The following is a 26130-nucleotide window of genomic DNA, read 5'->3' as shown; positions in this document are numbered from 1 at the left end:
CTCCAGAAAGCAAAATCCCCAAATCTGCTCCAGAGAGCACAACCCTCGAGTCTGCTCCATAGAGTGAAATCTCAGAGTCCGCTCCAAAGAGCAAAATCCCTGAATCCACTCCAGAGAGTGCAATCCCGAGTCCGCTCCAGAGATAAAAATCCCCAAATCTGCTCCAGAAATCTCAATCCTCGAGTCCGCTCCCTGCACTGCAGGCACCTCCCTGGCTCCCTACATTTCCGCTAATAATGTTTAGCACAAACATTTCTTAGAATATATTTTAGTTAGCTTGAAAAATGTTATAGGGTGTTTTTTATTAATACATTTTCCTGATGGAAATTGCTGGCTGCTCCCCAAAATGTAGGTGAATTTACGATCCCCATAATGTAGTCGAAACTTGACCCACACACAAAAACCAAAGTGACTTTTAGAATTTCTGATCTCATTTACGTTTTGTCACATACAGACAAATTTTTCAGTTTGGTTTTAATTTAATCTTTTAGTTGACTAGTTTAGAGGATTTATCATATCCATAAAAGATAAATAGCCTGGCAATAATCTGCGCTATTTTTTTTTATTTTTAAAGTAGCTCTTTCAGATCTTTACAAAAGGCAGTTTACTGGGAGGAAGTAACTCTCTTCTCTGTTTCCCGTTCTTTACACCCTATTTTCATCTCCGTCTGTCTCGTGTCATCATCTGATCAATGAGAGGGCAGGATGGCAGCCTTCACCCCATGGCTTGGTATTTCATGTTTCCGTCTGTGTTAGGAGGGGTGTTTCCTCCATCTCTGTATCACTTTACATTATGCTCGCATTCAGGATTTTGCTTCCCATGTACAGTCAGCCCGCAGCAGGTTATAGATGGAGTCCATTTGTCAACACTCATGACAAGACCTTTAAAAGCACCTCTGACTGTGGTACAATCTATCACCATCTTTGAATAAATGCTCCGGCTATGCCTCTCAAGAGTTTGTTAGCAATGTTGTATCTATAGTACATTAACTGAAATAAAAGTATAAATAAATTAATATGTTTGTTTATGTTTGCAGATTTTAGTTTCTTTCTTTAAATCACTCATACTCTTTAAAGCCAAAATGTCTGATTGTAGTGAAGGCAATAAATCACTGTGGTTGGTTGTTGTCTTTCCACATTATTCTTCATTTGTTATCTCAATAATCAAAATGTCTCATCTCTCTAAAAAGTCAGCCATAAAAGAAACAGTTTTAGTGATGGTATTCTTGCCAGATTTATTTGGCGTGTCAGTTTTTACTCTGAAACTGAGTTAATGTCTTTAATTTGAATTGACTGATTTGAAGCACCATTCAAACAGAGCCTGCCAGTTAGAAATTCCATAATCATAGTCCAAAATTGTTTCTCTCGATACAAAACAACATTCTCATAAACACAGAGAGAACGTTAATGAGATATTTGCGTATCTGATCCAGCATCATTGGAAGTGAACACATTCTGACTATTGCCTTGAGCAAAAAAAAAAAAAAAAAAGTTCCCTTCGTTTGCTTTTCAACATTTGTTAAAATGATCCCAGTCACAAAGGTGATTAGGTATAAACACATTCAGATATTACATCTTTGTAGTGCACAGAATATGAATAAATTAAAATTAATGTAATTAGGTCTGTCAATAAATTAGAGACTTTAATTAGATGGTGATTAATTAGTCAAATTAATCACTAATAATCACATAGCCTCAATATTTTATGAAAAAAAAAGATAATTATTAAAGGAATAGTTCACCCAAAATGAAAATGTACTCACCCTCAGGTTATCCGAGATGTAGATGAGTTTGTTTCTTCATTGGAACAAATTTGGAGAAATGTAGCATTACATCAATTCCTCACCAACGGATTACTTGCGGATTATTGTGGTGTTTTTATCAGATGTTTTATCTCTGATTCTCACGGCACCCATTCACTGCAGACAATCTGTTGGTGAGTAAGTGATGTAATGCTAAATTTCTCCAAACAAACTAATGTACATTCATTAAATTAACCATGTTTTTGATTACAGGTGTATCACAGATTAGGACTGTATTAACAAATCAGATTAATTTTTAAATAAACCACCATAACAGTAACTTGGTAACACTTCAGCATTCAGCATAAATACTATTGGTTAACTGCCTGCCCACTTCTTTCATAGCATTACAATCCATTGAAAACGCACATGGTCTATTTACATACAATTACCTCTCCATTGTTATTCAGTTCATTTTCTTTGTGTGTTCAAGGAGCAATTTACAATTCAAAAATTTGGAAGTGGTTGTTTGTTGCACCAGCCTACAGCATGAGGTTCCGTCCTGTTTATCTGCTCGAGATGGACAGGTGGTGGTGTTTAAAGAAACCTCATTATTTTTCTCAAGGATGATAAGCAGCTCATTAGAGGCAGCAAGATGCCAATGGGGTGATATTTTCATAGCGTAGTTGAGGAGCCACAATGCCGCTGTAAAGTTCACATTTGCATTACGGTGAATGGGAGCGCACCTGTTCTCCTGCATCAGGCTCCTCTACAGGGGAAGGGAAGAGAAGGAGATGACGAGATGCTGGAGAGAGTCACTGAGTCCTACCTTTTGATTTCCAAACAGCTGCAAGAGAAACAGAAAGTCACTCTGTTTTCCAAAAGCTCTGGTTTAAATGTGTCACGTTCTGTCCCACATGTGACAAACCCAAACCCTCACTCCCTTTTTCTCATCTTCTAGTTCTCCCCATGCTTGGCCTGCTGTTTATGTCAGAACTGATAGCGTAATTGTGCGTAAGATAGCAGTTGTATTGACAGGTGGCTCATTAGGAAACAGGGGACCGCAGCATGACGGAATCCACTGAGCCCTTAAAAGTTGTTTACCGCATTTTTATGGAGATGGGCTGCTTAGAAACGCAGGTCCTAATGATCTGTATCCAGTTTCCATCTTGGCAACTGGTGTGTTGCCATGGATACAAGAATCTGAAAGTGAGGGGTAAAGTGATGAGATTTGACTTAAATACTTGCTGAACTTGAAATGCCCTACTGAACTATGTTAGTGCGAAATTTATTTATTTATTTATTTATTTTGTCAAGATATTTTTCAATGGATTAATTATACAGTACTATTAGGTTTGGGTTTTGACACAAATTTCATGATTCGATTCTGATTCACAAGTTTGTGATTTGATTTACTTTCTGATTCGCTTCGATTCGATTCAATACTGATTACTTTAGATATATCAGGTATGGCACATGCTAAATTTCCTCAAGTAAAAAAAAAGTGTTTAATATTTTATATATTTATTTTTTTAAATGTATGTGCAATTATAATAGCCTATACTTTGTTTTATATAATAATTTGCATCAAATAGCAAAAAAAACTATTAACACTAATGTGAGGGTGTTTCTAATGCAGTGTCTATGGCAGGGATAGACAACTCCGGTCCTGGAGGGCCACTATCCTGCAGAGTTTAGCTCCAACCCTAATTAAACACACCTGAACAAGGCAATCAGTGTTTTCATGATTACTAGATAGATACAGGTAGGTGAGTTTTTATGAGGGCTGAAGCTAAACTCTGCAGGATAGTGGCCCTCCAGGATCGGAGTTGCCTATCCCTGGTCTATGGTATGGACATAAATTTGATATCGTTCTCTCTTCTGAGTGCCTTTATCAGGCTCTCCGATTTTTTCCCCTTTTTTAAAGTAATGAAAACACTAACATGGAGTTTTCTTTTGCTATTTGATCATATGGCAATGCAAATTATATATATACTGTATGTGTGTGTGTGTGTGGTACTGTCCCATTCACTGCTCCTCAAGTTAACTCAACTATGATGACTTCCACTGCTGAGAAACCCAGAAATGTGAAAAAAGTCCACATACATGAGTCAGTTGGTACTATACATTACTGTAATATTGAAGGTTAAAATAAACTGTTTAAAAATAAAACACTTAAATGACACTCAATAAAGATTTCATGATAAAAAAGTTACAATTAGGCTACAAAATATTCTATTCCAATATTTTTTTTTTAAAATATAAACATTGAAGTTGTTGCTTTCATAAAAATGGATTAAAACGTAATGAGGTGGAGGTAGTATTGGTAATGGCTCTATATTAGGCTTGTTTAGGACTACAAATGAGTTGCACTACAAACACCACGAGTCTAGGTACTATAAAGAGGAAATCAGACTTTTTGGCCTTCCTCTTTGTGGTACCATGTGCTAAGCTGGAGAAGCTGTGTGATAGATGAGGGTCAATTTTCAATGTTCGATTTTATTAGTGTGATTACTGGATATATACTGATGGGTGCCTCAGAGAATTGAGTAGATTTATTAAATAACACAGGTATTGATTTTTAATTGAATTTTTGAAATTTGTTTTTAACAGCACACAAATATTCTATTCAACTATTTTGGAACCAACAAATATCAGTGGGGTTAGCATTTTAAAGGTGAGGGGAGCAATTTGTAGTCATTTGAGTCATGTGAGTGTTGGGTTTTGACACTTGTAGTGATATTTGGTTTTGTGCTGTGATCAAGTGTGTGTGTGGTTTTTTTTTTTTTGTAGAGGAATTGCCATTCTGTATGATTTGGGAACCATATGGTCTGTAGTGGGTTTAACCTTGTTTGTTTTTTTGTTTTGTTTTTTGTCTCTTTGCCACTTCTAATTACCTTTTTGTCTCCAATAAATTTTGTTGTGCTTGCAAGTAAATACATTGAGGTAAATGTGACGTTACGTGACACATTGATTACAAGCTGTTATCTTGACGTTTTCTGTTGCTGAAACACTGATTGGCCGATTACATCAGAAAGGATAGAAATTTGGGTAATTTATACTCCTTTCCTTTAACATATGGCCAGATGTTTACTTCGTGCAGAAACTGGTTAAGGGGAAGTTCACCCAAAAATTAAAATTTGCCTGTGTTTTACTTCCCCCACCCCCCATCCTCAAAGCATCTTCGGTGTGTATATGTCTTCTTTCAGTCGAATCATATCAGAGTTGTGTTAAAAATCGTCCTGCCTCTTGCAAGCACTATCATTGCAGTCAGCGGGTGTTTCTGTTGAACCGTCAACAAGATGTCAAATAAAGCATGTGCTTCCATAATAAAACGTGCCTCACATGGCTCCACTGAAAATAATCTTCACCACTAATGCACCTAGTAAACTTGAGAACTGATGTGTATAATATTTGTGTAAGTATAAAGATAGAGAGAGAGATGCATGCATTGAAGAAGTTTGTTGCTGTGGCATCTCTTCTCTCACAAATAGGCTACACAAGAAGACTTTTTGACCGTCCCCCTTAATGATTGCCACATATCACCCAATCACATTACAGTAATATTGATGCCAGTCATTACCTACAGTGCATGCTGTTTTGGCTCCCCAGTGCAGCTTTAAAATAAGAGAACAGAAAGGCAATAAAATCCACTTATGAAGACATATGGTGATGAAGTCAATGATATTATATTCCATAGTTTGAGGCTCTAATGATAAAAGAGCTCGTTCAGGAAATGCCACTAAAGTCATTTTGGAGTAAATGCATTGGAAGCTAGAGCTATAAGAGTTTGCTTTGGTCATTAGAGTTTCTTTCCTGGATTCTTTCTGCCTGCAGCCCAGAATAAACTCAGCATGCTTTCTCAGATTTCTACACTGGTCTTGGTCGTGACAGACATCAGCATCAGTAATTGAACATGTCAGCATTGTGAAGGATTTTATTTTATTTTTATAAAAACGTTGTATATAATGTGTTTTGTATTATCAGAAATCATTATTTAGAAAAGGGATCTGAACATTGCTCATGAAAAACATGCCAATTTAGTAAGAATGCTCTTTGTCACCATGAAAATCTCCCAAGTGTCCTGTTTGAGTTATATGCACTACACTGGCAATAACGGTCCATTTTCTGGTGAGGAAACCTTGCCTCTACCAGATATTGTCTTCACCCTGAGTCACTTTTGAGCCAAATTAATACTAATTTCAGAAAGATCCCTCAGGTGCGGCAAATTACAAAAGATTCTATTAAAAGGTTTGTTCCCAAAATTGAAAATTGTAGCATTTATCTACACCCTTATGTAATCCAAAACAAACGTTTGGCACATAAAGTGAAAAAAAATCTGCAGGGATGATGCATTTTTGCAAGTCAGGCTTTCTAAATCTATTGTCCTGAAGTCAGTGGGTCACCATTCTGAACAAGTAAACTCATCTACTCATTATTCCACTTTCTCAGCCTCATAGGGTTTTAATCATGCTCTTACAAACTAATGCACACTTTCTGGGAAATGATTTTTAAATAAAGACTGAAATAGTTGTCTGAAGCTTAATGGTGGTGATACTGAAGTCATGCAACCACGGTGCAGTTTGTTTGTAGCCTATGTTTATATTATTTTTTTAAGGTTTATTTATTTATTTATTTATTTTAATTGTGCTTAATTGTGAAGATTATCATAAAGAACAAAATATGTAAACCTTTGTTGGCCTGCAATAATTCAAATGCGTATGGAAAAACTATGTGATGCTAACTTCCAGGTTGGCCAAAAATATTACATCACTGTAGTACTAGCTCCTCACACAACAAAAGTAGCACCATAAAAGCAGTTCCTACTTCTTCTTGGATCTATAACCTTATGAAAATTTAATTATTTAATTGCCTTGTTTTTCCAGGTTTCAAAACATTTCAAATATATGCAGAAATATGTCCCACACTAATGGTGCATTTTTAATTAAATTGTCATGACCGGATATACTTTGCCTGTTCTGTTTTTTACATTACTGATGGATTGGCATAAGAATCCCATGTAGCCTACGTTTTGCATTATGTATGTTTGTGTGCTGTATTCTGCTGTTCCCAGGACCCAGTGACCACACTAATGTATGCAATTCATACATTATTCATTTCAAGTTCTGTAACTAAAACGGTTCACATTGGGAAAATGTGTCCTGCTAAGTGCTTATCCCCAAGTATTAAACGTTGGCGAGTTACTTATCCCACACTGTTTTGTGCTATGGACATGAATGATACCTTGTGGACAGATTAAAGGACAAAATGAGTGATAAAATTCCATAAACCAGTGATTCACAACATTTTCGACTCCAAGTCAACAACATTCGAAGGGTCTATGACTTTAAGTTGTTTATGATTATGATACTGATGTACATTTTGAGGTAATAACTTCTCATAGTCACACAGCCCGTTAAGAGCTATAAATACTAAAGTGTGAGCATTAACTTGCATTAGTCCACGGATGTGCGCGAACGCTACACATACTAGGCGCTTCAGATCAAAGCCTCATTGGTCTAACAGCGCTCGTCAATGTCAAAATGACTGAGATGACCAATCAAATCAAAGTAGGCGGGGTTTACTGTTAACAGAAGTAGAGCGGCGCGCGAAGCGTCAGTTTAACGTTAAAGAGAGCGAGGTAAAATGAAGCTGCGAATCATTTAATATTAGTCAACTTTTAATAATACGTTTTACGATAGAAATGTTAAATAACTGACTGCTATATCCAGTAATGAAATTTTTTCTCAAATATGGCCATTTTGAAAGAGAGAGAGAGAGGGAGAGAGATGTGCAAATTGTCTGCGTCTGTCTCTCTCTACAAACAATAATGAGGAGGAGGAGGAGGAGGAGGAGGGGGGGGGGGGGGGTGTTGGCACGGTGGTTAACATAAAAATGGCATGTCATGGTTGAGAGAACCACTGTCACAGAATTAGATTAATCGAGGGATCCAAAGCATTGAATCACATAAAGATTTTTTTTAAGTTAACAACAACCCATAACACCTTAGAAACTCATAGCACTGTACTAAAACTGCTTCAAACACTGTTAGCACCATTTTGCAGGGCCAAGCTACATTCACTTTATTTCTGTTGTGCATTTCTTATACAGAGTTGAGTACAGTCAATCAGCTTTCCTCTAACACATTTCTGATCAACAGATATAAAATAATCCAGTTCAACTGCACTATAAATTGAAAAAATATATTGAGAGTATTATTATTATTATTTTATATCATGGTTTAAACACCCTGACGTGAATTGCCTGAAATCTTACTTGAAAGTGATGCATAGAATAAAATGACTTATAATGAAGATTAAGTTTTCTAAAACACCTAATTTACCATGAAGAAAATTAGTTTACAGGGTTTTGCCCATACAGCGTCTTTGTCCCCAGCACTCCACACCATATCAGATATGCATTTGTCTGATAGTTGAATGTGCTCAAGCTTTGAGCTTGTTTCACTTGATGGCATTTGTTATCTTTCATTTCACCGGCAAGTTGCAAGATCTTTATCACTTAAAAAACTCTGAACCCAACGTAATCGATTTACTAGAAATTTTTTGGCAATATTTTCAATGGCTTATCTAGCAAATGTTGAAAAATGGTAATTGGCAGGCCTGCACAGCCCAGGGTGGCAATTTTCAGCCTAATGAAGCCATTAACCTGATGACACCGAACCTGATAGTGGCTAAATTAGAGAGAGAGTGTGGAATCATGAGCATCAATTCAATATGAACACGGTTGCTAGGCGAATATTACATTTTAGGTAGGATAAGAGAAACATTATCTGCCTAAAAATGTTTATAGGGTAGAAATAGGATTTTGTTGCTGTTGTTAAAGTTGTATATTATGTTTACTGCTGTATAGATCTAAAAACATACTCAATTTGTAAAAAAAAAAAAAAAGACTTCAGAATACAATGTACTTTTCTCATTTGTGCAAATGCCATTCTTGCTTTACCATAATTTTCTTAGAAGATCTTATCTCTTATGATGAAAATCATAGTGACTCTGTCATGCTTCTCAGAAACTGTGTAATAAAATATGACAACAACCTCACACTATCTACTTGGATCACAGTGGTCTCTCAATCAATATTTAGCCCATAAAGAAGATTCAGGCTCGTTTGTTTGCCGCTGTGATCGTGCTCTCTGTGCTGTTCATGTAATCTTCAGCTTCATTCCACAACTACGATGTCACATAATGCATGACTGATCAGTAAACAAATTCTAATTACAAGACACTAATGAGAGAAAGAGCGTGAGAGAAAGAAACAAAGAGAGGGAGAAAGAAACTCTTTCGCAATACTGTTTGCTGCAGATTCCTCAAAGGTCATGTCCTCTCCCTCTCTTTACAGAAGTGAAAGAATGTTTGAGGACATTTTTTTTCGTCTTCCCTGATTATTTCTCTTTTTCTCTGTGTTTGTCTCTCTCTGTCTCCGAGGTTGTGCCATGGTTCAATGTATCTTTCATTAGACTACAGCAAGCCATTAGTGTCTCCAGCTCAGGGAATGTGCAAACTCATTGTGACTCCATGTTTAGCATATAAAGTAGGACCCCATTTCTCTCCAAAATAAATATCGATGACAGGCCTCGTTATGAGACATGGGTGTGGTTTGTAATTATATGGATGCTCTACTTTGGACTAATAAAGAGTTTGTAAATAAACTAGCTCTTAGCATAAAGCTGCCGCAGAAGCTCCCTGGTGGAGTTTCAAACTCTTAAATCAGGTAAATATGTCATATATTACCTTACCCCATCTTGTTTTGTGGAAATGTTATGAAGGTTTAGGTAAACATGTCATGTTTGTGTGTGTGCTTGTCTTCACTATAGGTGTTAAACTTTGAATGGTTTTGGTATGCAAGTTTCAAGTAAGTCTATCCAAACCTTATAGAACATTAATACTAATTAAGGGTTAAATGAGCCCAACAGAGTGTACTTTTTACAGATCCGAATCTGCCAATAGGTGGCGCCATGCAACTGTTTTCGATTGTGTCATTAAATGAATCATTCACTCAAGCATTCGTTTAAATTTGTGACTGTCATGAGCAAGTTCTTGAAAAGTACTGACTCGTTCAAAAGAATTGAAATGTGATGCTGATTTTTTTTTTCCACATTTGGTTACATCATCGATTTAATCAGTTCGTTCAAAAACACTGATTCATTTAGGAATGAAGCAAGTATGAGTCATTTGAATCATTCATTCACTCGATTCTTCAAGAAAAATTGTTAATGCAGGAACAAAACAGGGGAGTATAATTGACAGATTCATTCAATCAGTTCGTTAAAAAACACTGATACGTTTGGGAAGAACGGTGTTGTGGCTGACATTGCTTTGTTTGCCTTAGTTTGGATTTACTATTACATTAACGTTGGTAGAGAAAAAATATACATATTAACTAACTATTAATTTGAGTTCCTATTTGGTGTCTGGATTTCCCACATCGCCTACTTTTTTTTTTTTTTTCTTCTTGTCATTGTTTCAAAACACACTTATTAAATTCAATGACAAAATAGCAGGTGGTTTCTGATCATGAGTGCGTCCTGTTGTTGCAGGTTGAGGTTTTTATAATTTTATTATAAATTCCTGTAACCTATTTTTGTAGCCTCTTAAGGTGGAGAGAGCAGATTCAGGTAAAAAAACAAGCGCTGACCCATCGCCATCAGCAGTCAGTCCCAATGGATCCTGCAGGAGTGCTGCTCTGCTGACCGACCACTTATCCTGTCTGCTGCAGTCTTCTCAACACGCTTCCTGACAGGACCAAGCCTCCAAAGAGTCACCAGGGAGGACAAATAACAGCCTGTGATGCTGAGGGAATACAGACACACAAAAGCATAAACACACTCCAGAGCATTGAGTGTATGCGCGTGTGTGCTTGAAAGGGGCTACAACTGATTTATCTAAGAGATCAAAGAAATCTGAAAGCTCTCCACTGCACAACAATCAAAGGTCTAGTGTTGTGTGCTGAACTATTGGCCTTTTGATTGATATAGTCATTCTTCATTTCAATCTGAGTGAGTGCAAATGATTTACGAGAAGCACAAGCCTTTTATATACTGAAATAATAACAGCAGGAGGCTCTTAACTTTTTACTTATTTTTCTTTATTTTACTGAAATAATACAGAATAACATTGTTACATTAAATGTGATGCAGCAGATGCTTTTAGCTAATAGCTCATTTGCAGCCTCTGTCCTTAGTTAGGCTTTTAAACAAATCAAAGAAAAAGCCAAACCATATATGACAGTCAGTGTTCACAAGTCTAATTTTGCTTTCACCTGGTATTTATTGGCAATAATGAGACTGTTTGCATAGTGAAAAAAAAACTATCCTTTTTTACAATTATAAAATATCTTTGACATTATATTGATGTCATTTTATTAATTGCTGGTCAAATGCTTTCAATACCTGTTTATATACAGTGGTTGCTAAAATAAGAACGCTAATGTTTCCACCAGCTAAAATATGACCAGTTATTTGTATCTTTTGCTGTAGTGTTTTAGCAGGAAATATCAGTTTACATTTCTAAACATTAATTTAGCCATTCATTGTAATAATCCAGTGAGATTTTTGTTTGCACAAGGAGTCTGACAGCAGCCAGTGCTCCACAAAGAGATCTGATCTCACCATCATCCGGTCTGTCTGCAGTGACATGAAGGAACAGAACAAACTGAGACAGACTAAATCCAGAAGAATTGTGGTAACGTCTCCAGGATGCTTCAAGGTACCTACCTGCAAAGCTGCAGTACTGTTAAAAGATTTAGGCACTTGTGTAAAAATACTGTCAAAAATAATGTCATGTATTTTCTTTAGCAATTAACTTGTATTAACAAAATTAAATCAACATTTGGTGTGAGCATACTTTGCGTTTAAAGCAGCTTTTGCCCTAGACACATTGCAACATTTACTGGATATTCCATATAAGGATAAAGCTTATTGTATTTCAGTGCTATCATGCCCAATGCTACCACATATGTCACATTTAGTAAATGACACATTGCAACACATTTTTCTGTTAAACTCAGACTGTTGTGTCTTTTTTAACCAAGTGTTTCATTTCCCTTTTGTAGCTTACGATATTGTCATGCTGAATAAATAATCATTACTAAAGAAACCCCGCATTTTTATGAAGTGATCAGTAATGGAAGTTTTGGTCGACCAAAGTACCCATGCGTGACGCATATAAGCATAAAGTAGCTTTTACTAATTTGTGGATAATCGCTACAGGTGTCAGGGAGGAATACACAGACTTGATAGAAAATTTGGCATGGCTTTGCTCAGATTTAAGGCCATTAGCAGCTGTGTTGACAGGTGAAGATGAGCCATGCTCTTCTAATTCAATAACTGCCTGTCGCTCATAGCAAAGCGCACTTGTGCTCTTTCAAATTACACTGATGGATCATGACTACATGTGGCAAAACAGATTTGCTAGGCATGAGAAATGCCTTGCAATTGTCTTAAATGTGGTTTTGATAACAAATGGCGTGGATGGCTGGGGAAAGTTATGGTAATGATTTGAGGTAATAGAATCTGTATCCATCAAACTATGAAGCTGGTGTGCTCAGGGCTCTGTGGTTCCCAGAAGAACCCGAGGAGAGGTTTTGAACTGAGTATAACCCCATATGTGATGCGAGCTTCGCCATATGTGGCGAGACAAACATGCTTCATTAGTGAACAATGCGGAGGTTATTCTGCTGGCAAAATAACTGCTTTTATTTCCTTACTGATATAGTCGAGCTGCAGGCTCAGCATGTAAAGTGTTGACTTAAGTGTTTGATTGGAGTGTTTTGAACATAGGTGCACTGCTTTAAACTTTAGCAGGTGCTAAATCAATAATGTGGGTAATGCATTGGGATTATACTTTATTCTAATCCAATGACACCAATTGATAGACTGCAACTAATGAGATGGCCAGACACTCAGTGAAACTCTACAAATGTAAATCAACAATATTTATTAAAATAATAATAAGTGCAGCAATAACTCAACAGTGTTGGTGAGTAATAAGACTGATTTTAACAAGTTAAAAAAAAAACAAAAAAAAACCCTATATCTTAAATCTATTCACCAAAGAATCCTGAAAAAAAGGTTTCTGCCAAAATATCAAGCAGCAAAACTGTTAAAACAGAAAACAGAATTTCTTGATTTGAAATTAGCGTTTAGAATGGAATTCTGGAATGGAATGGAATTTTTTACACATTTATCCAGAACCTCTCTAGCATCCTTCCGCTGGGTGTCCCAGATCCCAGTTTAAAAACCTGTGGACATGCTGACATTCAATTCAATTCAATTCAAGTTTATTTGTATAGCGCTTTTTACAATACAAATCGTTACAAAGCAACTTTACAGAAAATTATGTTTCTACAATATTTAGTAGTAGCTAGTAGTTTGTGCACGTTTGACAGGATTTTAGAAAAATAAAAATAATAATAATAATACAAGACGTAGTCAGCTAGATGATGAACTATCAATATTATTAATTAATAGTAATTATATGATGCAGTCACACATGTAGCAATAATTGTTAGTTCTGTTTGTTGATTCAAGGTTAGGATCATCTGGGGTCCTCTGAGGGTCAGCATCATCTCTTCTCAGGTGTTCTGGATCCAGACTGGAGCTTGTGTAAATCCTAGTTACCACGGGATGTAAATCCCGTGGCAAAACATAGAAACAAAATAGAGACATCATTAGCATAGCTGCTGATCCAACAAAGTAAAATTAGTTTAACCCAAGCTAAAGAATAAAAATGCAGATGCAACTACACTCACAATTTAAGAGATACATTATTCGAATGCTTGGCGAAAGAGATGCGTTTTTAATCTAGATTTAAACAGAGAGAGTGTGTCTGAACCCCGAACATTATCAGGAAGGCTATTCCAGAGTTTGGGAGCCAAATGTGAAAAAGCTCTACCTCCTTTAGTGGACTTTGCTATCCTAGGAACTACCAAAAGTCCAGCGTTTTGTGACCTTAGGGTGCGTGATGGGTTGTAGCGTGGTAGAAGGCTAGTTAGGTACGCAGGAGCTAAACCATTTAGGGCCTTATAGGTAAGTAATGATAATTTGTAACAGATACGGAACTTAATAGGTAGCCAGTGCAGAGACTGTAAAATTGGGGTAATATGATCATATTTTCTTGACCTGGTAAGGACTCTAGCTGCTGCATTTTGGACTACCTGTAGCTTGTTTATTGACTAAGCAGGACAACCACCTAGAAGTCCATTACAATAGTCCAGTCTAGAGGTCATGAAAGCATGAACTAGCTTTTCTGCATCAGAAACAGATTACATGTTTCGTAGCTTGGCAATGTTTCTAAGATGGAAGAATGCGGTTTTTGTAACATTGGAAATATGATTTTCAAAAGACAAATTGCTGTCTAATATAACACCCAGATTTCTGACTGTAGAGGAAGTAACAGTACATCCGTCTAGTTGCAGATTGTAATCTACAAGATTCTGTGTGGTGTTTTTTGGTCCAATAATTAATATCTCTGTCTTATCCGAATTTAATTGGAGAAAATTATTTGTCATCCAATCTTTTACATTTTTAACACACTCTGTTAGCTTAGATAATTGGGAAGTTTCATCTGGTCTCGTTGAAATATATAGCTGAGTATCATCAGCATAACAGTGGAAGCTAATTCCGTATTTTCTAATAATATTACCAAGGGGCAACATGTATATTGAAAATAGAAGGGGACCTAGGACGGATCCTTGTGGCACTCCATATTTTACTGATGATAAATGAGATGACACCCCATTTAAGTAAACAAAATGGTAGCGATCAGACAGGTAGGATCTAAACCATCTTAGAGCCTGCCCTTGAATACCTGTATAGTTTTGTAAGCGATCTATGAGTATGTCATGATCTATGGTGTCGAACGCAGCACTAAGATCAAGTAAGACTAGAAATGAGATGCAGCCTTGATCTGACGCAAGAAGCAGGTCATTTGTAATTTTAACAAGTGCAGTTTCTGTGCTATGGTGGGGCCTAAAACCTGACTGAAATTCTTCATACAGATCATTTTTATGCAGGAAGGTGCTCAATTGAGCAGACACAACTTTTTCTAAAATTTTAGACATAAATGGAAGATTTGAAATAGGCCTATAATTTGCCAGTACACTAGGATCTAGTTTTGGTTTCTTAATAAGAGGCTTGATAACCGCCAGCTTGAATGGTTTTGGGACGTGACCTAAAGATAACGACGAGTTAATGATATTGAGAAGCGGTTCTTCGGCTACAGGTAACAGCTCTTTTAGTAATTTAGTGGGTACAGGATCTAATAAACATGTTGTTGGTTTAGATACAGTGATAAGTTTATTTAGCTCTTCCTGTCCTATATTTGTAAAGCACTGCAGTTTATCTTTGGGTGCGATGGATGAAACTGAAGTGTTAGACGCTGTAGAATCTACATTCGCTATTGTATTTCTAATGTTATCTATTTTATCAGTGAAGAAATTCATAAAGTCATTACTATTTAACGTTGGTGGAATATTTGAATCAGGTGGCGTCTGGTAATTTGTTAATTTAGCCACTGTGCTAAATAAAAACCTTGGATTGTTTTGGTTATTTTCAATGAGTTTGTGGATATGCTCTGCCCTAGCAGTTTTTAGAGCCTGTCTATAGCTGGACATACTGTTTTTCCATGCAATTTTAAAAACTTCCAAGTTAGTTTTTCTCCATTTGCGTTCAAGACTACGAGTTACTTTCTTGAGAGAGTGAGTATTACTGTTATACCATGGTACAGTACGTTTTTCTCTAACCTTTTTCAATTTGATGGGGGCAACAGCTTCTAATGTATTAGAGAAAATAGTGCCCATGTTGTCAGTAATTTCGTCTAATTCATGTGTATTTTTGGGTACAAATAGCAGTTGAGATAGATCAGGCAGGTTATTTGCGAATCTGTCTTTGGTGGCTGGAACAATAGTTCTGCCCAGACGGTAACGCTGAGACATATAGTAAATATCAGTTATACGCAGCATGCACGATACAAGGAAATGGTCTGTAATATCATCACATTGGGGTACAATATCTATAGCAGTAAGATCGATTCCATGCGATATAATTAGATCTAGTGTATGATTAAAACGATGAGTGGGCCCGGTGACATTTTGCTTGACTCCAAAGGAGTTTATTAGGTCAGTAAACGCAAGTCCTAATGTATCATTTGCATTATCAACGTGAATATTAAAATCTCCCATGATTAGCGCCTTATCAACTGTAACTAGAAGGTCTGAGAGGAAATCTGCAAATTCTTTTAGGAATTCTGTATACGGCCCTGGTGGTCTATACACAGTAGCCAGAGCAAGAGATACATTAGATTTCTTTTGCATGTCTGACAGTGTAACATTTAGCAGAAGTATTTCAAAAGAGTTAAACCTGTATCCTGTTTTCTGGGTAACATTGAGAATATCACTATATATTGTTGCAACACCTCCTCCACGACCAGTCTGACGGGGCTCATGCTTATAACAGAAGTTTGGTGGAGTAGACTCATTTAGACCAAAATAATCATTTGGTTTTAGCCAGGTTTCAGTCAAGCAGAGTACATCAAAACTATTTTCTGTGATCATTTCATTTACAATAACTGCTTTGGGTGTGAGTGATCTAATATTTATGAGCCCAAACTTTAAGAATTGTTTTTGTTCATTTACTTTACATTTTTCTGGTTTAATTACGATAAGATTTTTTCTAGATCCTACATTATATTTTGACCTCACTATTCGGGGAACAGACACAAGTCTTAATAGTTTTTACAGCACAAGTACTTTTATCATTTAAGCGGGTGGAACAAAACTCATCATAATAGTTATTAGAGAATTGTCTTACTAGTCACATGGAGCGAAGTGTCCTGGAGATGTTGTCAGAGAGCAGCTCCGCTCCGATTCTGCTGGGGTGTAATCCATCAGCGCGAAACAGCCTAGGACGCTCCCAGAAAAGATTCCAGTTATTAACAAATAGCAGTTTCTGTTCTTTACACCATGACAACAACCATTCATTTAAAGCAAAAAGTCTACTGAACCTTTCGTGTCCTCGTCGATACGTGGGCAGTGGTCCTGACACGACGATCGTCGCCGCGGGCGTCGTGCTGCGAACCGTCTCGATCAGGCTGCTGAAGTCCCTCTTCAACGTCTCCGTCTGCCGCAGCGTGGTGTCGTTAACCCCGGCGTGAAGCACGACCGCTCTGGGGCTCTCGTCGACCTTCAGGATCGCGGGTATCTGCGCAGAAACATCGAGAACACGAGCACCAGGCAAACAATGAGTGTGCACTTTACCTTCAGCTAACGTAGCACTTACGTGTCGGACGATGGAGTCTCCGATGATCACAGCGTCGCGTCCTGTCTCGCGGAGGGGAGTGAAGCGGTTCCGGATGGAGATGTCGAAGGCAGGAGGGGGAGAAGTCGTCGCCCGGGACCCGGCTCGCGTCCTCCGCTGTGGATGCACCCAGGGTCCGTGGTGTCCCGGCGTCGCAGTGAAGGACATCTGGGAAGATCGCGTCCTGGGTGCACCGGGCCTGTGCAGAGAAACACACGGAGTAGACGTGGTGGGACTGTTAACAGATCGCTGTATACTTACCCTGGACTTGTGAGCGTCAGCCCGGGATGATTCCAGCGCGGTTCTCCGCTCTCTCAGCTGGGCCTGCCTCACCTCCAGGTCGCGAATCTGCTTTCCCACGGCCTCGAGCTCGAGCTGCACAGAGTGGAGACATTCATCCGCCATTAAAGCAAGTAACAGTGAGTACAGCAGTGGTAATGTGTGTGAATAGAGTATTAGCAATGTTAGCGCAGTTAGCTGCAACCACGCCGCTGATGCTAACGGGCTAAAAGCTAATAGCGGACCCGGGAGATCAAAATAAAACTAGTGATAGCGAGGCGCTCTGATTGTTTTTGTTGTAGAATACAATAGAGGATATATTCACACGTTATATAAACGGAAACGATGATGTATACAATTGTTTTTTGAGTTAAAAATAGTCAATGAAAAGAATATAGTGACGGAGCTCAAACGCAGTACAGCCGCCAACAACAAACAGGAAGTGACATGATCACAAAGTATTCTGTAAGGAAGATTTCAGTAAAGCAGCATCAAATATTCTAAATTAAATCTAAATAGGAAAACTAAAATCTATTATTATAGGTTTAAAAAAGTCAATCCTAAATCCATTCCCTCGTATTTTTAAGTTAATGAGATTTTCAGTAGAAAATATTCAAGGTCTGTGGTTTGTTTTGGTGAATGCATGTGTATGTGAAGCAAACAGGAAACGAAATGAAAAATGACACCTGGGACACGTACTGCAGCTGAGTGACAGCACTCATCAATAATTCTGTGTGATCTCCAGAGGAAAAGAGTGTGTTGCAGGTGTCTTACAGTAAAGTGAAGCGAAGCAAAGACACTGTTTCATATTTCTCAGATGACTCTTGCTTGTCAACGATGGTCCAGGACTGACAGGTGATTAATATGTGAAATGTGTCACCTGATCCCGACTATCCATTGCTATGTGAGCAGGCATATCACCTGACTGTCTGAGGTGACCTGGATTAATGCCAGCTGGCAACACATTCTTACATGACTGATTGAAACACAGGTGTTTATTCTCAGCACCAGTGGAGTAAGACCTCTTAAACTCAAAGTTTTCCCTGAAACTTTCCTTAGCTTTATAACCTCTAGAGTCACCGACTTCGATCCTGTTCCACCATTTCAAATGTTATTTCACAGCAGGGTCTCTTTAACATATTGCTCATCATAAATGATAACATATTGAGAACATCAGAGAACCATGGGATGTGACAACGCTGTGTTAGACCAGAGCCTCAGATCACTAATGCAGAATGTATTCTCAGAATATAACCTCTGACAAGATCGTGAAGAATCAAAAGCCAGCTACAGCTTACCTGCCATGGTTTAAATGTATAGGCAGGGGATTCACTGAGGTTAAGAATAGACCTGCTTTTTATTGTAGCAGCTCCCATCTCGATCTTCCTCTCTTTATATCTGCAGAATCCTTCTCTGTCCACTCTTCACAAAAATGAGGGACTATATATGGGTGCTGGATTTGCAGGTTGGATGGATGGACGGACGGACAGATAGAATGGATCTATGGATACATAGAATGAATTGATGGATGGAAGGATGGATAGATGGATGCACGGATGGATGGATGGATGGATGGATGAATGGACAGATGGACAGACTGATGGATGGATGGATGGACAGATGCACAGATGAATGCAGGGATGGATTGATGCACTGAAGGACAGATGGATGCACAGACGAATGCAGGGATAGATAGATAGATAGATAGATAGATAGATAGATAGATAGATAGATAGATAGATAGATAGATAGATAGATAGATAGATAGATAGATAGATAGCTAGATACATACATACTATGGATAGATAGAGACATGTAGATATAGAAACAGTGGCTGACTGAGACGATGTCTGGATGGATCTTACACACTGGAAGGTGTTACAAGAGAAATCAAAGAGGATTCTGTCAGTACAATTCCATCCAGACTCCAGAAGTTTTTTTCAGCTGCATCAGTTAAGCTTTACATATTCTCATTTTTTTACACCACTCAAAGGTGCTCTGTTTCCACAAGAGTGGCATCTATTATGGAATAAGTCCTTTTTTTTACTTCTCAATGCTGATGTTCACTGTCACAGTCTGATCACAAAAGCACAATTCTGTCTGTTCTTCAAAGCAATGCAAAAGCTGTTGCACCTCCACATATTTTAGGGCTTGTGTCTAACACACAAGGGTAAAAACAATCCTCACGAGACCTGTGAATTCAACATCAGAGTCCAACAGCACCAATACACCTTCCATATAAATAAATATAATGTCTAAATGTACAGTAAGTTGTCGGTTTTGTTATTTTGAATTTTGAATGGCATTTCAGAATTAGATTAAAGCTTTTTTTTTAAAAAAAAAAGAAAGAAAGAAAGAAACAACAACTAAAACTGAAAACTATCCATAAGTTTCAAGAACAATGCCACATTTTAGAATCTAATTTTCTCAGAATATCTTTAGGCTCAGCACTTTCTTTTAATGATATTTCAGTGCACGTCTAGGCCTGATTTCTGATGATGCACGACTCATCATGGGGTATTAACCGGAAATTATCATTTGCGCTTTGAGTTTATAAGGCTAGGTTTGACCTGTGGCTGCAAAAACATGTTATGTTATCATAAGAGAAACAATAATCTACTATCTTAATAGTATCGTAATTATTGTTTTAAGGTTCAGAATTGAGTGGTCTTTATTTATGGGAACATGTTTTTACAAGCTGAAAATATGAAAAATTAATCCCTAATCTTAAATAAACATTGTTCTCTGTGAAAATAATTAATTAATTAAATTCATTATAAGCTATGCAACTACCATTTAACAGTTTGAGGTGGGTTTTTAAGATTTCTCTTATATGTTTTTGAAAGAATTAATGTATTTGTTATCCATTTATTAAAAACTGTAATAATGCAAAATATTATTACAATTTAAAATAATAACTTTCTAATTTACACCATTTACAAATGCTTCCCCCCCCCCCCCCCCCCCCTCCCCCTGTGAAGTTGAATTCTCAGCATCATTACTCCAGGCTTCAGTGTCACATGATCCTTCAGAAACCATTCTAATATACTGATTTGGTGCTCAAGGAACATTTCTAGCTATTATCAATATGGAGCCAAAAGAGTCTCAATAAAGATAAATGCACACACTACATTCACATATGCACACATAGGATTCATACATGCACACACATAATTCATAAATACACACACAGGATACACAAATGCGCACAAAATTCACAAATGCACACACAAAATTTAAAAAGCACAGAAGATTCACAAATGCATACAAAATTCAGAAATGCACACAAAATTCAGAAATACACACACAATTCAGAAATGCAAACAACATTTACAAATGCGCTCAAGATTCACAAATGCACAGGACAAGATTCAGAAATTTATTTCTGATGCACATACACATATATCTTGATTTACAAACTGCTTGCGGTCTGTGAACTTCACTGCATTTGTGTGTGAATTTTGAGACTCTCCTGACTTGGCTCAACACACAAATGCCTTTTTTTAAACAGGGAATGATCTGCAACCAATCAGATATCTCCCTTGTTTGAGCCAATCACAAGAATGCACCCCACGTGGGGGATTGTTTACTTATAAGCCAATCAGCGAACAACTCACTTTCCTCACGCAGTGAACGACTCACTTTCCTCAGCGAACGATTCACTTTCCTCAGCGAACGACTCACTTACCTCACGCAGCCGGACACCCACTTTGCGCAGCAGGAGACTCACTTTCCGCAGCCAGAGAGTCACTTTCCTCTCGCAGCGAACGACTCACTTTCCTCACGCAGCGAACGATTCACTTTCCTCACGAGTCATGCAGCGAACTATGGAATAATATCGCGGACATTATTCAAAAGGCATTGCAAATTGTATTTGCAATTGCGTTTTCAATTTGTGGACGCATAAAATGTGACATAATCCAAACGCAAATGCAAATCGCGCATTACTGTTTTCATTTTCGATTAAGTGAACGCACAGTGTCTGCCAAATTTAAAATGGAAATGCAAAGTCCGTTTGCAATTGTGTTTTCCATATCTTACGAGCTATGAGCCTGTCATATTTAAATAGCAATATTAATTACCACATTTGCCTTTTCACTCTCTCTGCACTGCGCATGTAAACTGCCAAAACTCAAATGGAATCGCAGTACCTTTTGCATTTGAATTTCCAACGTCTACATGGAAACCTGTCAATCAAGTGACAGGGGTGGGGCCATTTTATTGGGTGTGTTTGCATTGGGAAGTGACGATCGTACTAAAATGTACCATGTTTTTACTAGGGTAAATATGAGTTAACGATAGTGTTTATAATTAAGCCACAGTAGCCACAAATGTACAGTTGTCTGAGACGTTATGAAATGTTCTTTAATATCATGAACCATAAAATGTAGTCAGTGTTCTGCTATTGTTTATTTTCATAATAGGTAAACACAGGCCACAAGTTAAGACGGTCACAGATCTGATGCTGGTTCAGTGTAGCTTGGTAGCTGAGTGGTTAGTGACTGTCATCTCTAATGGCATACTATCTTTTAGCGCGTGTTCGAAACCCGGGCCAACACAGACGTTCTTTATTTTTTTGTTTATACTAACTTCAGCCGCTGATTTCGGACTTGCATCCTCAGTAGTTCAGACTTTGTGCATTCGACTCGGGAGTGTGATGTCTGCGAGGACGCAGGTCCGGTAATTCTGCAAACAGCAGCGTACTTGATAACATGTCAGCTTGCCTTGACTACTGCAATTTTCCTCACTGTATGATCGCCCATTTGGCGGCTGAAGTTAGTGACTACATTTTATGGTTCATGATATTAAAGAACATTTCATAACGTCTCAGACAACTGTACATTTGTGGCTACTGTGGCTTAATTATAAACACTATCGTTAACTTATATTTACCCTAGAAAAACATGGTACATTTTAGTACGATCTTCACTTCCCAATGCAAACACGCCCAATGTGGCAAAATGGCCCCACCCCTGTCACTTGATTGACAGGTTTCCGTGTAGACGTTGGAAATTTAAAAACAAAAGGTATTGCGATTCCATTTGAGTTTTGACAGTTTACATGCACAGTGCAGAGAGAGTGAAAAGGCAAATGTGGTAATTAATATTGCTATTTAAATATGACAGGCTCATAGCTAGATATGGAAAACACAATTGCAAACGGACTTTGCATTTCCATTTTAAATTTGGCAGACACTGTGCGTTCACTTAATCGAAAATGAAAACGGTAATGCGCGATTTGCATTTGCGTTTGGATTATGTCACATTTTATGCGTCCACAAATTGAAAACGCAATTGCAAATACAATTCGCAATGCCTTTTGAATAATGTCCGCAATATCATTCCATAGCGAACGACTCACTTTCCTCTCGCAGCGAACGACTCATTTTCCTCACGCAGCGAACGACTCATTTTCCTCACGAGTCATGCAGCGAACGACTTACTTTCCTCTCGCAGCGAACGACTCATTTTCCTCTCGCAGCGAACGACTCATTTTCCTCACGCAGCGAACGATTCACTTTCCTCACGAGTCACGCAGCGAACGACTGCGAGCAACTCACTTTCTTCAGCGAACGATTCACTTTCCTCACGCAGCGATCAACTCACTTTCCTAAGCGAAGGACTTACTTTCCTCACCCACTTTTCGCAGTCGGAGAGTCACTTTCCTCTCCCAGCGGACCACTGACTCTCTCTTCATGTAGGGACCGAATATTATAATTAAAGTGACTTCTATATTGCATCCAAAAGAATATTTAGATATTTAAATATTCAAAAGGGTGTCAATTTTTTTTTACTTTCATTAAAATATTTCAATAAAATGAAATAATTGCCTATTGCAAATTTATGAATCCATGGTTAACTTTTTTTCTGCAGTCACTGGGATGTATTGAGACATTTTTAAATTTATATTTTGTAAAAAATAATAAAAAATAAACCTGAATTGTAATCTAAACATCTGTATTTTCATACAATTTCATAAATAAGTGCTGCACCACAGGCATATCGCGCTGTGTGGACGCGTTCATGTGATTGGCTTATAAGTAAACAATCCCCCACGTGGAGTGCGTTCTTGTGATTGGCTAAAACAAGGGAGATATCTGATTGGTTGCAGATCATTCCCTGTTTAAAAAAAGGCATTTGTGTGTCGAGCCAAGTCAGAGGAGTCTCAAAATTCACACACAAATGCAGTGAAGTTCACAGACTGCAAGCAGTTTGTAAATCAAGATATATGTGTGTGTGCATCAGAAATACATTTCTGAATCTTGTCCTGTGCATTTGTGAATCTTGAGCGCATTTGTAAATGTTGTTTGCATTTCTGAATTGTGTGTGTATTTCTGAATTTTGTGTGCATTTCTGAATTTTGTATGCATTTGTGAATCTTCTGTGCTTTTTAAAATTTGTTTGTGCATTTGTAAATTTTGTGCGCATTTGTATATCCTGTGTTTGTATTTATGAATCATGTGTGTGCATGTATGAATCCTGTGTGTGCATATGTGAATGTAGTGTGTGCATTTATCTTTATTGAGACTCCTTTTGCTCCATATGAATGTAGTTAAGTTATATATTTAAATGAAAAGCTTTTAAGGTTGAAGCTGGAAATATGAGATGATGAAAATAGTGTGTTTTTATTTGCAGACAGAGATACAGTAACAATCATGTTCTCTGTGGGATTGGTGCTAAAAAAGGAAGCTGCAGTCCTTTCGGTGGACATCATATCTATTGGTGGATGTTACTCAGACTGTAATAATTACGACATAATCAAAGACGGTTTTTTCGCAATGTGGGAGTCTACCGCGTCTTTGTCATGATGATTTTAACCATATTACAGCCTTGTGTGACGCGTTTAGTTTAGTTTATTAAACCTTGTGTGACGCGTGCTTCCTCCACGAGCTCAGGCTGGCCCCAGACTGTCTGCTGGCGGAAGCACGCGCCAGAGAGCTCCAGCCACGTTGCGCAAATTGCGTTACACTTTACTTGAAATGTGGAGACGGATGAAAGAACGTAACAAGTAACTACGTAAGTGGCTTTAAGAATGGCGTTTCCGCAGTGGGGTCAGAGATTTGTGCGGTGCGCAGCGTGAGTGTTTTAGTACCGAGCGGAGAGGAGATGCACACGGCACTCGAGTGAGGTAAACTATATAAAACCCACTTTGTTTTTCACACACTCCCACAACATGGACCCGAACAGCTTCAGATGGGTAAATGAGAGCAGGGATTTACGATAAAATCGTGCAATGTTTTACATTTTTATTGGTTTTATAGCTTCCGGCGCTAGCAGTGTTAGCAGCTGCTGTTTAGATTGATCATCTTTCCGTCGATTGCACCTTATTAAAGCTGCTGTTCGACTAACGGCGTTTCGCTGCTGTAAATGAACGCGTTTATTGCGAATCGTGTTAACAAAATATGCACTTGTTCATGTAGGCATTGATCTATATTTCAATTAGTCGTGGAAGGAAGGGGAATTTTGGGGTTTAATCGCATGCTTGGGCTCCAGGATCAGTCATGTAAAGAAGTTAAGGGTGTTGTAGTCTTAAAGATTGTCTCACACTGGTTTAATATTGTATACTACAATATTAATCTGTTTAATATGCTCTCTTTTAAGTTTCCCCATGGTTCATACTTTAATTTCACTGTTTACAATGCCAAATTAAAGTGGCAGTTAAACTTGAGTTATGTTATTTGAATGGTGAAATAATGCAGATTATGCTTCATGGCACTTTTTGTTAGTTTCTTTTTGCTTTTCAGACCCTGATAGTTAATGTGCAACATGTTTCCAAATGAGCAATTCTGAGTAACACTTGGCAGATTCAAGTCTGACCACCTAAAAAGTACCCAAATCTCTTCTAAAAATAGCCTAAGCTGGAAGACCTTCCAAAAAAAAGGCCTTCCAACCAATATCTATATTTAAAAGTCGAACACAGTTTGTTTTGTAATGTGACATCAGAAGGGTGTTACTATAATAAACATCTAGATGTAGAATAAGCAAGAAAAATATACTAGTCTTTACATTTTAAAGCAGGAAGTGTGACAATGACAAATTGAGGTACTGCTGCAGTGATGATGATGATGATGATGATGATGCTGTTTTCCTGTTATTGCACACCTGCAGAAGCCTTCCTCTGTCTAACCACAGAAACTGGTGTTCATGGACATGCAGGGCCTTTGCTTGCAAATGTTAATGTGAAGAGGGTAATCTAAGCTCTTTAAATCCAAACTACTCCAATAAAAGTGTTCATTTTTCAAGGGCACTGTATTCACCTCCACCGCAATCTCCGAGTTGTTTATATTTTACCTACTTAGTCGTGTAACCATGGCAAAAAAAAATTATATATATATATATTATTCCTTTTTTTCTTACATAAAACCAGTGTCTTTTCTCAGTGGAGTTTCTGAAGATACAATAAATACAATGTAGCCTGTTTTTAAGGTGAAGTATATGCACCTACCAGAACCATTAATAGTATTAGACGGCTGATAATGCAGTGGTTTTGCTTGGATGGATAGCAGTTCTGTCACAGTTCTGCCTGAGGGTCTGTGATGGCCAGCCGGTAGTTACCGTATCATTTTCACCTAATGGTCATTCCAAAAACTTTACCATAGCTATCTGAAAAAAAATTCTGTAAAAATGGATTTAAGTAGAACTTAAGAATAGATGAAATGGAATATTTGTGCGTCTTCACAAAAATCCACTTGATCAATAGATGTAAGAGTGCTATTTACCATGGCTTGCATAGATTGTTAGTCTAGTGTGAGAAGACTTGACCACTCCTTTTCCACTCCTCCCTTGACTGACTTTGG

The 26130-nt window shown here is 37.8% G+C and overlaps 1 long non-coding RNA gene across 1 annotated transcript in view; it reads right to left on the bottom strand.

Moving 5' to 3' along the window:
- Positions 1 to 2202: 2202 nt before the first annotated feature.
- The window catches only part of LOC132095170 (uncharacterized), a 37617-nt gene continuing 13689 nt past the window's right edge, over positions 2203 to 26130 (bottom strand). The window contains exon 3 of the long non-coding RNA XR_009422426.1: positions 2203 to 2588. This is a non-coding gene — a long non-coding RNA (uncharacterized LOC132095170). The remainder of the gene's footprint in view (positions 2589 to 26130) is intronic.

This window comes from Carassius carassius, chromosome 19 (genome assembly GCF_963082965.1).
Source record: "Carassius carassius chromosome 19, fCarCar2.1, whole genome shotgun sequence".
Taxonomy (NCBI): domain Eukaryota; kingdom Metazoa; phylum Chordata; class Actinopteri; order Cypriniformes; family Cyprinidae; genus Carassius; species Carassius carassius.
This window is presented reverse-complemented; position numbering and strand designations above follow the sequence as displayed.